This window comes from Tamandua tetradactyla, chromosome 2 (assembly GCF_023851605.1).
Source record: "Tamandua tetradactyla isolate mTamTet1 chromosome 2, mTamTet1.pri, whole genome shotgun sequence".
Classification (NCBI taxonomy): Eukaryota; Metazoa; Chordata; class Mammalia; order Pilosa; family Myrmecophagidae; genus Tamandua; species Tamandua tetradactyla.
The window spans coordinates 214,201,155-214,217,895 of NC_135328.1; the positions used below are offsets into that span (position 1 = coordinate 214,201,155).

Sequence of the window (16,741 nt, forward strand, 5' to 3'; positions counted from 1 at the left end):
CAAGTGGACAGTTAATTCCCGAATTTTTGCCCTTTCCTCTTTTTTGCTATAAGCATTTAGGGCAATAAATTTCCCTCTTTGCTCTACCTTTGTTGCTTCCCATAAGTTTTGATATGTTGTGTTTTCATTTTCATTCGCCTCGAGGTATTTACTGCTTTCTTGTAATTTCTTCCTTGACCCACTGGTTGTTTAAGGGTGTGTTGTTGAGCCTCCACATATTTGTGAATTTTCTGGAACTCTGCCTATTATTGATTTCCAACTTCATTCCTTTATGATCTGAGAAAGTGTTGTGTATGATTTCAATCTTTTTAAATTTGTTGAGACTTGCTTTGTGACCCAGCATATGGTCTATCTTTGAGAATGATCCATGAGCACTTGATAAAAAGGTGTATCCTGCTGTTGTGGGGTGTAATGTCCTATAAATGTCTGTTAGCTCATTTATTGTAATATTCAAATTCTCTGTTTCTTTATTGGTCCTCTGTCTAGATGTTCTGTCCATTGATGAGAGTGGGGAATTGAAGTCTCCAACTATTATGGTAGATGTGTCTATTCCCCTTTTCAGTATTTGCAGTGTTTGCCTTACGTATTTTGGGGCATTCTGGTTCGGTGCATAAATATTTTTGATTGTTATGTCTTCTTGTTGAATTGTTCCTGTTATTAGTAGATAGTATCCTTCTTTGTCTCTTTTAACTGTTTTACATTTGAAGTCTAATTTGTTGGATATTAGTATAGCCACTCCTGCTCTTTTCTGGTTCTTATTTGCATGAAATATTTTTTCCCAACTTTTCACTTTCAACCTATGTTTATCTTTGGGTCTAAGATGTGTTTCCTGTAGACAGCATATAGAAGGATCCTGTTTTTCATCCATTCTGCCAGTCTATGTCTTTTGATTGGGGAGTTCAGTCCATTAACATTTAGTGTTATTACTGTTTGGGTAGTACTTTCTCTACCATTTTGCCTTTTGTATTTTATATGTCATATCTAATTTTCCTTCTTTCTACACTCTTCTCCACACCTCTCTCTTCTGTCTTTTTGTATCTGTCTCTAGTTAGTATTTCTTGCAGAGCTGGTCTCTTGGTCACAAATTCTCTCAGTGATTTTTTGTCTGAAAATGTTTGGTTTGTCCAGGCTAGTGTGATGCCCTGATATATCCCCAAGTAATTTGGGCAGTGAATAAAGAAGTATTTGCAAAGTCCCCTTGGGGGAATGGGAAGAAAGGGGCTATATTCATGTATTCATCTTCCCCATTTGGAGAATTTCTGATATTCTTGCAAGCAGTGGGGACAACTAAATCAATAAGCCAAGCTCTCAATCTTGGGGTTGCCCCTATGAAACTTATTCCTGCACAGGTTAGGGTAAGCCTGCTTAAAATTAGGCGTAAGAATCACCCCCAGCAAACCTCTTTTGTTGGTCAGATGTGGCCTTTCTCTCTAAAACAGCTTGATAGGTAAACTCACTGCCCTCCCTCCATCATGGGTCATGACTCTCAGGGGTGTAAATCTCTCTGGCAGTTGGGACAGAAATGCTGGGACCTGGCATCAAGGGATTGAGAATGCCTTCTTGACCAAAAGTGGGAAGAGAGAAATGAGAAAATAAAGATTCAGTCGCTGAGAGATTTCAAACAGAGTCGAGAGATTATCCTGAAAGTTATTTTTATGCATTATATGGATATCCCTTTTTAGTTTATGGTGTATTGTAGTGGCTGGAGGGAAGTACCTGAAACTGTTGAGCTGTTTTCCAGTAGCCTTGATTCTTGAAGATGATTGTGTAAAGATATAACATTTGCAATGTGACTATGTGATTGTGAAAACCTTGTGTCTGATGTTCCTTTTATCCAGGGTATGAACAGATGAGTAAAAATATATAGATAAAAAAATAGATAATAGGGGAGACAAAGGTAAAATAAATTGGGTAGATGGAAATATTAGTGGTCAATGAGAGGGAGTAGTTAGGTGTATGGTATTTTAAGTTTTGTCTTTTTATGTCTTTTTCTGGAGTGATGCATATATTCTAAAAAATGATCATGGTAATGAATACACAACTGTGTGATGATGTTGTGAGCCATTGATTGTACACCATTGTTTTAGTTTGCTAGCTGCAGGAATGTGATATACCAGATACAGAATGGTTTTTATAGGGAGAAATTTATTAAGTTGCAGGTTTACAGTTCTAACTAAAGCTGTGAAAATGTCTCAATTAAAGCAAGTCTATAAAAATGTCCAAATTAAGGCACCAACAAGAAGTTACCTTCACTCAAAACAGGCCAATGAAGTTCAGGGTTTCTTTCTCAATTGGAAAGGCATATATTGAACATGGCGACTTCTGCTAGCTTTCTCTCCAGACTTCTTGTTACATGAAGCTCCTTCGGGGGTGTATTCCTTCTTCATCTCCAAAGGTCTCTGCTGTGTGGGCTCTGGTGGTTGTCTTAGCTCTTTTCGAAATGTTTCCTCTTTTAAAGGATTCCAGTAAACTAATCGAGACACACCTGGAATGGGTGGAGTCACATATCTCTCTCTCAAAGGTTAATACCCACAATTGGGTGAGCTACATCTCCCTGGAGATAATCTAATCAAGTTTCCAACCTATAGTGCTGAATAGGGATTGAAAGAAATGACTGCTGCCACAAAATGGATCAAGATTAAAACATGGCTTTTCTATGTCACATAGTCCTTTCAAACCAGCGCAACCATGTATGGAATGTATGTGAGTGAGGATTTCTCAATAAAAATATTTTTTAATAAGAGAACTCCTTATCACTTGTCCCTCCCCCCCCAGTAAGTTGCCCCTGGTAGTGCTGTAGTATTGTTGGTGTTTTCCTGTGAGTTCTTTGCCATAGCATACATTTTTTAGTTTTCACCCTTAAATCCCTCTACTATTGACTCTTTGTTCACTTTCAAACGATTTAAATAGTTCATGAGAGAATTTATTTATAATCATAAATTTTATCATTGGGATACATGGCACTATACTTTCAATCATATTAACTTTCAATATACCAGTGTTACTTATAAAACCACTAACTGGTTATCAATCTGTTCCCTTGCATTTTAAGTTCAATCTCTTTGGGTCACTTTTCCTCCCATCTCTAGCTTTTGTGTACCTCTAGGTCTGCTATATTCTACAGTATAACCTCTGAGATTACCTTTACCAGAGTCATTACAATGAAATCAGACAGTATCTGTCCTTTCATATCTGATTTATTTCACTCAGCATTATGTCCTCAAGGTGAATCCACATTGTCATGTGTTTCGGGACCTCATTTTGTCTTACTGCTGCATAATATTCCGTTGTGTATATATATACCGCATCTTGTTTATCCACTCCTCTGCTGATGGGCACTTGGATGGTTTCCACCTCCTAGCAATCATGAATAGTACCACTGTGAACATGGGTGTGTAGATGTCTGTTTGTGTTACTACCCTTAGCTCTTCTGAGTATATACCAAGTATTGGTATTGTTGGGTCGTAAGGCAACTCAATATTTAGTTTTCTAAGGAATCGTCAAACTGTCTTCCATAGCAGCTGCACCATTATACATTCCCACCAATAACTGTCCTATTAATAAATAAGTGCTCCTATTTCTCAACACCCTCTCCAACATTTGTAGTTTATTTAATAGCAGCCATTCTTATAGGTGTGAAGTGATATCTCATTGTCATCTTAATTTTCATCTCACTTATAGTCAATTAAGATGAGCAGTTCTTCATGTGTTTTTTACTTTTCAGAAAAGTGTCACTTCAGATCCCCTGCCCGTTTTATAATTCGGTTATTTGTTATTTTGTTGCTAAGCTGTATAATTTCTTTACAAAGGATATCAAGTCTTTATCTGAAATGTGGTTTCCAAATGTTTTCTCCCATCGAGTTGGCTTCCTCTTCACTTTTTTGACGAAGTCTCTTATTGTTAATAATGCTGGCTATGGGTTTTTCATATATCCCCTTTATAATATTGAGGTATTTCCTTAGATTTCTACCTTTTGAAGTGTTTTTATAAGAAAAGGATGCTGAATTTTGTTGAATGCTTTTTCAGCATCAATTGATATGATCATGTGATTTTTCCCTTTTGATTTGTTGGTGTGCTATACTATGTTGATTGGTTTCTTTTGTTGAACCATCCTTGCATTCCTGGTATAAACCCCACTTGATCATGATGTATAATTCTTTTAATGTGTCGATGGATTAGATTTGCTACTATTTTGTTAAGAACTTTGCATCTGTGTTCATTAGGGAGATTGTTTCTTATAGCATCTTTATCTGGCTTTGGTATTAGAGTGAAATTAGTTTCATAAAATAAGTTTGGTAGTGTTCCTTTGTCCTGAAATTTTTGTAAGAGTTTGAACAGAATTGGTGTTAGTTCTTTTTAGAATGTTTGATAAAATTCCCCTGTGAAGCCCTCTGGCCCTGGGCTTTTCTTTGCAGGAAGGTTTTTGATGCCTGATTCAATCTCTTTATTTGTAATTGGTTTGTTGACATTTGCTATTTCTCCTTGAGTCAGTGTAGGTAGTTGGTGAGTTTTTAGGAATTTGTCCATTTCATCTAAGTTGTCTAGTTTGTTAGCATATCGTTGTTCATAGTAGTCTCTTATAATTTTTAAAATTTCTACATGATCTTTAGTAATGACCCCCTCTTGTTTCTGATTTTATTTGTGTCATCTCTCTTTTTTTTTCTTTCTTAGTCTTGTTAGCGGTCCGTCAATTTTATTGATTTTCTCAAAGAACCAATATTAGGTTTTGTTGAGTCTTTCTGTTGTTTTATTGTTTTCCAGTTTGTTTTTTTCTGCTTTAATTTTGTTATTTCTCTTCTTTTATTTGCTGTGAGGTTACTTTGCTGTTCTTTAAGTTTTCCAGGTGAGCATCCTCAAATTTTGCTCATTCTTGTTGTTTAATATAGACATTTAATGCAATAAATTTTCCTCTCAGCACTGCTCTTGCCACATCCCATAAATTTTTTTTAAATTTATTTATTAATTTAAAGAAATGAACAAACCAAATAAAACACCAATATACATAATCAGTAATTCACAATATCATCACTTAGTTGCATATTCATCATTTCTTAGAACATTTGCATTGATTCAGAAAAAGAAATAAAAAGACAATAGAAAAACAAATAAAACGAAAACAGAAAAAAAATAGATTATACCTACCAAACCCCTTGTCGCTTTCATTGATCACTAGCAAACTAAATTTATTTTAGCATTTGTTCCCCCTATTATTTATTTTTATTCCATATATTCTACTTGCTTGTTTCAAGGTAGATAAAAGGAGCATCAGACACAAGGTTTTCACAATCACACAGTCACATTGTGAAAGTTATATTATAATCATCCTCAGGAAACATGACTGCTGGAACACAACTACATTTTCAGGCAGTTCCCTCCAGCTTCTCCATTAGATCTTTTTTTTTTGATGGATAAGACATTTAATTTTCAAAATAGTAGGATTCTTATATATATTTTTAATTTTATTAATTAAAAAAAATTACAAGAAACAAACAATCCCAACACATACGCTCAGCAATTCACAATATCATCACATAGTTGCATATTCATCATCATGATCATTTCCCAGAACATTAGCATCAATTCAGAAGAAGAAATAAAAAGATGGCAGAAAAATATAACAAACAGAAAAAAAAAATTTTACAGGCCATAGCCCTTACTGATCCCTTTCATTGATCACTAGCATTTCAAACTAAATCTATTTTAACATTTGTTCCCCCTATTATTTCTTTTTATTCCATATGTTCCTCTCATCTGTTGACAGGGTAGATAAAAGGAGCATCAGACACAAGGTTTTCACAATCACACAGTCACATTGTGAAAGCTATATCATTATACAATCGTCACCAAGAAACATGGCTACTGGAACACAGCTCTACACTTTCAGGCAGTTCCCTCCATCCTCTCCATTACATCTTGGATAACAAGGTGATATCTACTTAATGCATAAGAATAACCTCCAGGATAACCTCTGGACTCTGTTTGGAATCTCTCAGCCATTGACACTTTGTCTCATTTCACTCTTCCCCATTTTGGTCAAGAAGGTTTTCTCAGTCCCTTGATGCTGGGTCTCAGCTCATTCTAGAGTTTTTCTCAATCCCTTGATGCTGAATCTCAGCTCATTCTGGGATTTCTGTCCCACGCTGCTAGGAAGATCCACACCCCTGGTAGTCATGTCCCACGTAGACAGGGGTAGGGTGGTGAGTCTGCTTGCTGTGTTGACTGGAGAGAGAGGCCACATCTGAGCAACAAAAGAGGTTCTCTTGGGGGTGACTCTTAGGCCTAATTTTAAGTAGTCTTGACCTATCCTTTGTGGGGTTATGTTTCATATGAACAAACCCCAAGACTGGGGGCTCAGCCTATAGCTTTGGTTGTCCACGCTGCTTGTGAGAATATCAAGAATTCAACTTAGGGAAGTTGAGTTTTCCCCCGTTCTCACCATTCCCCGAAGGGGACTTTGCAACTACTTTTCCACTCACTGATCAAATCATGCTGGAATTCATCAGGGCATCACCTGGACAAGCCAACAAAATCTCATGTCCTATACAAAGTTCCATGTACTTAAGGTGTTCAATCAACTATCTACATAAGTTGTATTAGGAGATGCACTAGTCAAAGTATAGATTTGTACCAAATAAACATTTTTTGCTTTAGTCTCACACATTAGTTGAAATTTTAAATTATTAAGTACCATCTATTTTCAGCACACTGCAGTAATGACATTCTTTTGTTCTTCCTCATGCAAAAACATTTTTTAACTTTGTACATTTAGTCACTATCATTATACACTCTAGGCATTCCTAGGTTACACCATCTCAATCTTTATCGTCTATCTTTCTTTGTGATTTCATTTATGCCCCAGCCCTCCTCCCTCTATCATTCTCATATGCAGCTTCATTCAGTGTTTTAACATAATTGTATTACAGTTAGGTAATATTGTGCTGTCCATTTCTGAGTTTTTATATTCAGTCCTGTTGCACAATCTGTATCCCTTCAGCTCCAATTACCCAATATCTTACCCTATTTCTATCTCCTGATGGTCTCTGTTACCAAGGATATATTCCAGGTTTATTCACTGATGTCAGTTCATATCAGTGAGACCATACAGTATTTGTCCTTTTGTTTCTGGCTAATCACAGTCAGCATAATGTCCTTAAGGTCCATTCATGTTGTTACATACTTCATAACTTTATTCTGTCTTACAACTGCATAATATTCCATCTTATGTAAATGTCACAGTTTGTTTAGCCGACTGTCTGTTGATGGACATTTTGGCTGTTTCCATCTCTTAGTAATTGTTAATAATGCTGCTATAAACATTGGTGTGTAAATGTCCATTTGTGTCCTTGGTTTCGTGTCCTTTGAGTAGAGACAGCATATAGATGGGTCCTGTTTTTTAATCCATTCTGCTAGACTATGTCTTTTGATTGGAGAGTTTAATCCATTAACATTCAATGTTATTACTGCACACATCCCATAAATTTTGATAATTATATTCTCATTATCATTCATCTCTAGGTATTTACCAATTTCTCTAGCAATTTCTTCTTTCACCTACTGATTAAGAGTATGTTGTTTAATCTATATATATTTTTGAAAACTTTAGTTCTTTGGTGAGTCTAGCTTTATTCTGTTGTGGTCAGAGAAAGTGCTTTGGATACCTTCAATCTTATTAAATTTAGAAAGATTCAGTTTATGTCCCAGCATGTGATCTGTCCTGGAGGATGTTCCATGTGCGTTAGAGAAGAATGTAGATCCTGGTGTTTTGGTGTGTAAAGGTCAGCATATGTCTATTATGTCTAATACGTCTTTCCCTTGTTTAGCTTCTCTGTTTCTTTGTTGATCCTCTGGTTGTTGTGTCTATAGTGGAGAGTTGAGGTTGGTGTATTGAAGTCTCCACTATTGTTGTTGAAATATCTGTACCTCCCTTCAGTTTTGCCTGTGTTTGCCTCATGTACTTTGGAGCGCCTTGACTGGAAATGTAAACATTTCTGATTGTTATTTCCTCATGGTGAATTGTCCCCTTTATTAACATGTAGTGTTCTTCTTTGTCTCTTATGAAGTCTTTATATTTTTAAAAATATTTTTATTGACAAAACATAACATACAAACACTAACATTCTTAACATATGAACTTGTTAAAGTCTATTTTATCTGATATTAGTATAGCTACTCCTGCTTTCTTTTGTTTACAGCTTGCATAGAAGATCTTTTTCCCTCCTTTTACTTTCAATCTAATTGTATCCTTGGGTCTAAAATGTATCTCTTGTAAACTGCATATAGATGGGTTATATTTTTTTTATTCATTCTTCCAATCTGTATCTTTTAATTGGTGAGTTTAGTCTATTAATGTTCAGAGTAATTACTATAAAAGCAGTTCTTAGGTCTACCATCTTATCCTTTAGTTATTATTTGTCAGATCTGTATATTCTTTTCCTTCTCTCTTTATCCTTTAAATTCCCATGACTGGTCTTCTTCAATTCTATACCTGCCTCCATATCTCGGTCTCCTGTTTTTTTTTTTAGCTCATGGAACTCCCTTAAGTATTTTCTGTAGTGCAAGTCTCTTGATGGCTAGTTCTCTCAGTCTTTGTTTATCTTTGAAGATTGTAATCTCTCCCTCAGTTTTGAAGGTCATCTTGGCTCGATGAAGAATTCTTCGTTGGAAGCCTTTCTCATTCAGGATCTTAAATATATCACACCACTGCCTTCTTGCTCCATTGTGCCTGTTGAGTAGTCCAAACTCAGTCTCATGTGTTTTCCCTTGTACATAGTGCTGCTTTCAGGAACTTCTGTTTCACTTCCACATTTGACAGTTTGCTTATTATGTGTCTTGGAATAGGCCTATTTTGATTTATTCTATTTGAGATTCAATATGCCTCTTTGATTTGCACATTTTGTCTTTTATAATGGTTGGGACATTTTCCCAGTTATATCTTCAACTATCTTTCCCAGCCTTTTACTTTTCTTTTCTCCTTCTGGGAGAACTATGATTCTTATATTTGTGCACCTCTTGTTGCCCATCATTTCCCCCAAGTTCCAGTTCCATTTTTTGTACACTCGAGTTCAATTATTCTGTCTTTCAGCCCACTTATTCTTCCTTCTGCTTCTTTGAATCTGCTACTTGTGTGTCTCTACTGTAATCTTTGTCTACTGTATCTTTCATCTCTGTGAGATCTGCCTTTTTTCCGTTTAATCTTTCAAATTCTTCTTGTGTCTTCTGGTGTCTTTCTGATAATCTTTATTTCTTTATAAATATCCTTGAGTAGTTTTTCCATATTGTGTCCCCTCCAGAGTTTTGATTTGGTCCTTTCACTGGGCCATTTCTGTGTGAGTCTACATGTGCTGTTTGATTTTCTGTGTTCAGGGCATTTGATTATCTTAGTAAGGTTATTTTGCAAATTGAATTTCTTCATTCATCTTAAATTTTGTATTTACTTGGTTTTGCATTGATGGTTTCCTTTTGCTCTTTGTTTGTCAGTTATACCCCATCAAATCTCTGTCAGAGACCCATCAAGGCCTGGATCTCATATAGGGGGTACAATTCAACTTGAGGATCTGTTAAAAGCTAGGCCAGTGTGCACAGGTTCTTCAGCAGTAGAATGCCAGCTTGCCATGTGGAAACCTGGACATGATTCCCAGCCCATGCACCCCAGAAAAGAAGAAAAATAAATAATAATAATAAAATGAAAATATGAAACAACAAAAGACACATCTCAACATTAATAGGCCCAAAGTCAAAAGAAGACACCCCAAGATATATTGGGAATGAACTCAGACTGGTACCGACAGAAGGGAGAGAGTTTTTTTTTAAATAATAACAATAAGTAAAATAAAATATAAAAAATAATCAATAAAAACAAATATATTAAATAAATATGAGTAAGTAAAAATAAAATAATACTAATAGTAAATATATATATGTATATAGAAAATATATTTTAAAAAGAAGGGAAAAAAAAGTAATAACCAAAAAAACCTAGCAGATAAGGAATTAACCAGCCTGCACTTACCTCTTATCACCTACAGGTGGCACTTCTGAGCACCTCCTCCCCTTAGGCTCTCTACTCCCTTACTTACTGCATTTACCGCTTTTCACCAGCAGGTAGCACTTCTGAAGCACCTCTTCCCTCAGGGCTACCCCTGCTGGACTGCAGCAGCAGCTCAAATATGTGTTTTGCAGGCTGGCTATTCCTGTCACTCTGCCCGGTGATGCTTCAGGAGGCGTGGCCCTCATGGTGGACTGTTGTTCTGCCTCTGTGCTGTCCATGGGTACTTCCAGCTGCAGAGGCACATGAAGACATTCCCCCAGCCAGCATTTGGGGCAGGCTGGAGCAGAGGGATGATCAGTTCCCTCCAATCTGCATCTCCCTCATGCCGTAGCCTGCCCCTAGTGGGAATCATGGTTGATCTGACCAACCCTGCTCTCCCCATCCTGATCCCCCAGCTCTCTTGTTCTCATTAAAACCCGTGGAGATCCTTTTTGATTTCTCACATCCCAGGACTGCATTCCCGGTCATTCCCTCCCCATCCCGTTTTTTTTCCATGGAGCAGGAATGAATTAAATCCACTCTAATCCACCACCTTCCTAGAAGCCTTCTCCTTCATTTTTGAAAGTCATTCTCACCAGATATAAAATTCTTGGTTGACAGTTGTTTTCTTTCAGCACTTTGAATATTTCATCCCACTGCTGCCTTTTCTCCAATGGGTTTTGAGGATAAATAAGCACTTAAGCTTATTGGGACACCCTTGCACATAATAATCTTATTGGAGGTCCCTTGTGCATAATGCATTGCTTTCCTCTTGTCACTCACAAGACTCTCTCCTTGTCCTTGGTCATAGACCATTTGAGTACCATGTACCTGGACCTGATTTTGTTTGAGTTTAAACTGTTTGGTTTGGGGGGCTTCTTGAATGTGTATATGCATGTCTTCTGGTTAGTTTGGGAACTTTTCAGCTATTATTTCTTCAAATATTTCTTCTACAGTTTTTCTCTTTATTTTTTCTTGTGGGACTCTCATAATGCATATAATGAGATGATTGATGGTGTCCCATGGGTCTCTTTCAGCTCTGTTCCCTTTTTTTTTTCATTCTTTTCTCTTCCTGCTCCTCAGCTTGAATCATGCGTATTGTCTTGCCTTTGAATTCACTGATTCTGTTGGCTGTTGAAACCTCTATAGGGAATTTCTCATTTCATTTATTGTGGTCTTCAACTCCAGTAGTTCTATCAGGTTCCTTTATAAAATTTCTATCTCTTTATTGAGATCCCCATACTGTTCATTTGTTTTTTCCTGATATCCTCTTTATTTCTCCATATTATCCTTGTCTCTGTGAGTATATTGATGTTTGTTTGTTTGTCTTTGTCCAGTATGTCCAAATTCTGATCCTCTTTGTTGATGGTTTCTGAATTTTTATCATGTTCTTTGAATGGGCCATCATTTCATGTTTGTTTGTCTTGTGATCTTTTGTTGTACACTGTAAATTTTAACATTTGCAAATGTTAACTCTGGGATTTTGCCTCTGAGCTGTCTGTTCCTTAAGTTTCTGTCCAGCTACTGATATGACAGAGATTTCTTTGAGTTCCAGGAGTTAGCAAAAACAAATAAGCCAATGCAAAAATACTTCTCACTGTCTTTGCAGATTGGCTCTGTGTTGGCTGGTGCGCTCCTTCAGGGTTTAACCTCCTATTAAGATCAGCCCAAGGCAAAAATGTGAAGTCTTCTGTCTTTTCTGAGCCTTTGTCTTGTCCTGGTCTTGTGCTCACTGGTGACCTTAGGAATTTCTCCCTTTACAGGAATTTTAATGCCTGCTTTACTTCCTATGAGATAGATTTTTCACTCCCTCCCAGATGCTCTATTGTATATCTTAAAGCAGGTAATCATTTATCCTGGGCTGCTTTGGCTTGATTGTGTTTTACACAGCTTTAGCTGTCAGCAAGTTGTTTCCTTTTGTTGGGCCTTTGGAAAGACGAGCAAGACTAGTTTTCTGGTTCAGTCTTTCAGGCTACCATCCAGTAGATGGGCACCAACATGCAGTCACCCCAGTGTGTACATAGGGATTACTCTGATCCCTCCATAACAGAAGAGGGAGCCACAGCCTGGCTCCCCATCACCCTGAGGGGTGGCTAAGGGACTGGCAAGGGTACCATGAGCTTCTGTCTTTCTTTTGGCATGTGCGTGCTTGGGAATTGAACTGAGGTCTCCTGCTTGGCGGGCGAAAATTCTCCCACTGAGCTACCCTTGCACCACCCTGAGCCTCTACCATTTTAAAGCTGTGTTTTCTTGATTCAGCACCATGCTGGTTTGAATGGATGTATGTTCCCTAGAAAAGCTATGTTTTAATCCTAATCCCATTTTGTAATGGCAGCTGTTTCTTCTAATCCCTATTCAGTGCTGTATGCTGGAAACTTTAATTAGATTATCTCCATAGAGTTGTGAGTCACTCAAGAGTTAGTGTTAAACAGGATTGGGTGGGTCTTGATCACTTTACTTGAATCCTATAAAATAAGAGGAAATATTTTGGAGAAAGAGGGAGATTCAGAGAGAGCAGAGAAGAATGACAGAGCCACGACAGAGAACGCTGCAGAACCACGAAGCAGAGAGTCCACCAGTCGGTGACTTTTGGAGATGAAGAAGGAAAATGCCTCCAGGGGACATGGAGAGGAAGCTAGCAAATTATGCTGTGTTCCTGTGTGCCCTTCCAGCCAAGTGAGAAACCCTGAACTTCATTGGCCTTCTTGAATCAAGGTATATTTCCCTGGGTGCCTTAGATCAGACATTTCTATAGACTGACTTTAATTGGGACATTTCCATGACCTAAAAACTGTTTAACTTGCAATTTACTAAATTCCCCTTTTTAATAACTGTTCCATTCCTGGTATATTGCATTCTGGCAGCTAGCAAACTAAAACAGGCACTGACCCAATTCCTGCACCCCTTTTATTTGTTTTTAGGAGTTTTGATGAAAATAGCTCTGCCAGGTTTTGCGAGTTGTTCTAAGATTCTGCAGCAGACAACAGCCTTGGAATGTCTTATGCCACCATCTTGGTTAACTGGTGTAATTTTTTTTTAATAAAGGTAAAGTAAAGAACAAAGTGTTCTTTGCTGCTCCCTTGAAGCTTTGGTAGTAGAACACTTTGTTGCAAGTATTATTATTGTGTTTTACTTAAAGAGAACAAAACTGCCTCTTATAATTAGCCCCTGAGACTGATGTGAGCTTTTTAAAGCAGTGCTTCTCAAACTTCATTGGGCTTACCAATTATTGAAAATCTTATTTAGTGCTTATTCTGATGAGACAATCTGGGGTAGACCCTGAGATTCTGCATTTCTAACAAGCACCCAGATAATGCTGATATGCTTTGAGTAGACAGGTTTTAAATCTTTAAAGATAAGTACTTTATTCTCTTTGCTGATCACAGCCTGGGATGTGGCCAGCTTTTTACCCATATGCCACTAACCACCTATTTAAAAACAGGCAGTTTTGAAATGTATCTGGTGAATCTCCTGGGAATAACTAGTTACTTCACTGACTTCTAAATAAATATACCAGGTTGCTTATTTTCCACATTTTGTGTTAGTCTTCAGTGCTTCTGACAACTATAAACAGCCTCATACCCCATTAATATGGTATTAATCGTCCTTTATTAGCAGCTGACTGTTGCAGCTGTTCTAGTTTGCATGCTGCCAGAATGTAATATACCAGAAACAGCTTTTAAAAGGGGGAATTTATTAAGTTGCAAGTTTACGTGCTCTAAGGCTGTGAAAATGTCCAAATTAAGGCAAGGTCCTGAAAATGTCCAATCTAAGGCATCCAGGGAAAGATACCTTGGTTCAAAAATACCAGTGTTATTCAGGGTTTCTCCTCAACTGAAAGGCACATGGCTAACATGGCGACGTCTGCTGGCTCTCTCCTGGCTTCTTGTTTCGTGAAACTCCCTCAGAGGCATTTTCCTTCTACATCTCCAAAGGTCTCTGACTGCATGGGCTCTCGTGGCTCTTAAGCTTTTTCCAAAATGGTTCCCTCTTAAAGGGCTCCAGTAAGCAACCCCACTTTGAGTGTGTGCAGACACATCTCCATGGAAACTATCTAGTCAAAAGTTACCACCTACAATTGAGTAGGTCAGATCTCCATGGGAATAATTAAAAAGCTCCCACCCAGCAATACTGAATGAGGATTAGAGGACATGTCTTTTCTGGGGTTCACTACAGATCCAAACCAGCATAGCAGCTGTACTTCATGTGTTACGCAGCAATTAGAGCTAAAGAACTTGTCAAAGTCTGTGTCCCAGCTGATTCATTCTCTTCTTTTGGCCAAGGCCATGAAGATTTTAACACAAGTCTGTGTGTGCAGGTGTGGTCACGAACAGCTTCAGAACTTTGGAGGTTTATTATTGACAATCTTGTCAGTCTTTACCTGCATAGACAGCTAAAAAGTGATCACTGCTGAGAAATGTGTGGTGATGTAATAAGTGCTAAAATATCCCTGGTAGTGAGAAAGGCAGAAAAAGGTAATCAGGTTTTGAGGCCACCTTGATGATAGCTCACACTCAAGGGACCGGCCAGGCAATGAGGCCAGATGTACATTTCCACCCAGATGTTTTCAGCCTGCCTAGGATCAGAATGTCCTTCCAACCAGGCATCTGTTTGCCCTGCTTTAAGCTTTGCTCTGTTTACTTTAGGAACTTTTCCAGTACTCTAGTTTGCTTCCAGGAAGTTTTGCTTTCTATCCAGAACTTGGAAAAATAAACATAAGCCTTGCCAAATAGAAAAAAGAATCTCTAGTTTATCTTATCTGAGAGAACGGATCAAATTCACAAACCCTAAGCAAAATCCTCCAATACAACAGATTTTCAGATCAATTTCATTGAAAAGAACATCATTCTTCCAGACAGTCATGTGATGTTAGTTAGGAACTGATGTATTTACCAGTTTTAACCAGCTTTCAGAATAATAATTTGCCACCTCAGTCACTTTTCTGTTAGCCATGCTACATGGTACAGAAAAAAAAACACCTTTATATATACTTCTAGAATGCCTTCCAGGATTTTCAGTAGCTTTACCATCTTATAATAATCTCTTTGGGCTTACCTTCAGAATAAGTTCATGTTACCTAAACATGCGTCAGCATCACCAGATGAGGTAGTCAGCAGTGGGTGATAGTAGGAGGAAATTGGCCTGTGTTTAAACATTCATTACTGAATCCAGAGAACTGAGAGTTACGTTTTTAATTGAACATGGGAAGGGAAGGGTCCATGTGGGGTACTTGGCCTGTTTTTGATAGATTGTGCAGAAAAGGGTCAGTCAAGCTCTGATATTTGGAAGACCTCTTTACTTCCATTTATCAAATAGTAACAACAGTAATGGTAGCAGTTGCAGCAACTAATGTTTTTTCAGTGTTTCCATATGCAGGCACTGTTATGACCACTTTATGTACATTAGCTCATTGTGTCTCTTCACAATAATCCTGTGAATTAGGTGATATTATCACTGTCCCCTATTTTACAGATGTGGACATTAAGGGACTGAGAGAGATTAAATGATTTACTGAATGTCAACTGGTAATTGAAAGAACTAGGATTTGACTCAGGTATTGTCTGTCTTAACCACGGTGCCGAATTGCCTTATATAACTAGAAGGAGAAAAAAATTAGTAATACTTCTCATATGTCCGCTTTTTAAAGTGCTATATGATATAGTGAAGCTACACAGAGATTCATTATATAGGTTGAAAGTTAGAAATTTGAAGAGAAAAAGACTTGATGTTCCAGTTTGTCCAACAGAACTAAGGTCTAAAGATTAAAGTCTTTGATATCTAATCTCTTCCTTCTAGTTCAGGGATTCTCAATGTGTGGTCATTGAGGATCCTTGATACAACTTTTAGCTTGTCTCTTGTAATACCAATTCTTTTGATTTATCAATATGTCAACTTCAGTTTCTAACATAAAATAATAGTTTATGTAATGTCATTATTGGTAATTTATCAAAAGCAGCAGCAAATATCCTGTTTATCCCAGGGTTGTGGTGGATTGAATTTTGATATTAACTGGTAAAGCACACGGGGATCTCTTTCATTTCCTGGATACTTAGCTTGTCAAAGTTTGAGAACTTCTGCTCTAACTTACATGATCTCCCTGGTATAGGTGGAATAACATAACTGTTTTGCTAGAAAAGTCTTTAAAATAAGAATGTATTTTAAAAGTTTGAGATTTATGGATTTTGAGGCTTGCCCTGGTGAAACATTTCTGTAGGGGAGGAGCAAAGACTGCCCATAACGAGGCCTTAGAGTTGCTTCCAAGGAAGCCTTTTTGTTGCTCAGATGTGGCCTCTCTCTCTCTAAGCCCAGGTCTGCAAGGAAAATGGTTGCCCTCCCACCTACATGTACAAGCCATTCAAGAGTGAAAATCTGCCTGACAGCATCTCATCCCAGGGATGAGACTGGTCCTGGCACCATGGGATCAACAATGTCTTCTTGACCAGAAGGGGGAAAAGAAGTGTAATAAAATAAGGCATCAGAGAGATCAAATGGAGTCAAGAGGCTGTTTTGGAGGCCGCTCTTATGCAAGCTTCAGTTGGATGGTGCTGGTTGCCGTGGTTTGCCAAACCCCAATCTGCATCACTCTTGTTTACTCTTAAGAACACCTAGGACTCAAACTAAGACTCTGTGAGGGCACCATGCACTAGGTTTTCCTTCCTGGAACATATAATTCCTGGTGGGTTCTTAGGTCAGATAAAACCTGAAACTGAGGGA

The 16,741-nt window shown here is 37.7% G+C and overlaps 1 protein-coding gene across 1 annotated transcript in view; it reads left to right on the top strand.

Annotated features, from left to right (window-relative positions):
- Nucleotides 1–16,741, top strand: part of MTOR (mechanistic target of rapamycin kinase) — a 170,717-nt gene that overhangs the window by 52,514 nt on the left and 101,462 nt on the right. The window lies entirely within an intron of this gene.